This window comes from Nicotiana attenuata, chromosome 7 (genome assembly GCF_001879085.1).
Source record: "Nicotiana attenuata strain UT chromosome 7, NIATTr2, whole genome shotgun sequence".
Taxonomy (NCBI): domain Eukaryota; kingdom Viridiplantae; phylum Streptophyta; class Magnoliopsida; order Solanales; family Solanaceae; genus Nicotiana; species Nicotiana attenuata.
Genome location: NC_031995.1, coordinates 65,034,792 through 65,035,421, shown reverse-complemented (window position 1 = coordinate 65,035,421; position 630 = coordinate 65,034,792). Strand labels below are relative to the sequence as shown.

At 25.7% G+C, this 630-nt stretch overlaps 1 long non-coding RNA gene across 1 annotated transcript in view; it reads right to left on the bottom strand.

Moving 5' to 3' along the window:
* Positions 221–630, bottom strand: part of LOC109229225 — a 1,617-nt gene continuing 1,207 nt past the window's right edge. The window contains exon 3 of the long non-coding RNA XR_002068522.1: positions 221–450. This is a non-coding gene — a long non-coding RNA (uncharacterized LOC109229225). The remainder of the gene's footprint in view (positions 451–630) is intronic.

Sequence of the window (630 nt, the reverse complement as noted above, 5' to 3'; positions counted from 1 at the left end):
AATACACTTCTATAGCGTCCATTTTTATAGCCGATAAGTCCAATTAAATTGCCACTAAACATCAGTAGTTTTAACGACAAATTTTGTGGCAATTAGAATGACTATTGTATCCTTCCTGTAAATATCTTATTTTGACCTTTTAGATTCTATTTTAATGGCAAGTAAATTCAACTAAATGTCGCTAATAGTAAACGTGTGTCTCTTGGTGGAAACAAAGGTAGGCAAATGCTAGAAACATAATATTATTAATTCATAAAACAAAATATATCTCATTGAATCTACTCAATTCAAAGGAAGTACTAATCCAAAATATTAATGTCACAACTTTTAAAATAAACTTGTATTGATTGAACTGATATAACTAATCCTATCAGATAATATCTTCAAATCGTTTCGACAACTCTTCATCATATTGAAATCTTCCACATGCAAAATTTTCAAGCAAATGACCTGGAAAAAAAAATGTGTCAAAAGATTGAATGTAATGTATGAAACATCATGGGTCTACACATCTAAATAAAAGAAGAAGAATGTTGAGTACTAAAGTTATATATATATATATATATATATATATATATATATATATATATATATATATATATATATATATACCATAATAATCTTCTAATC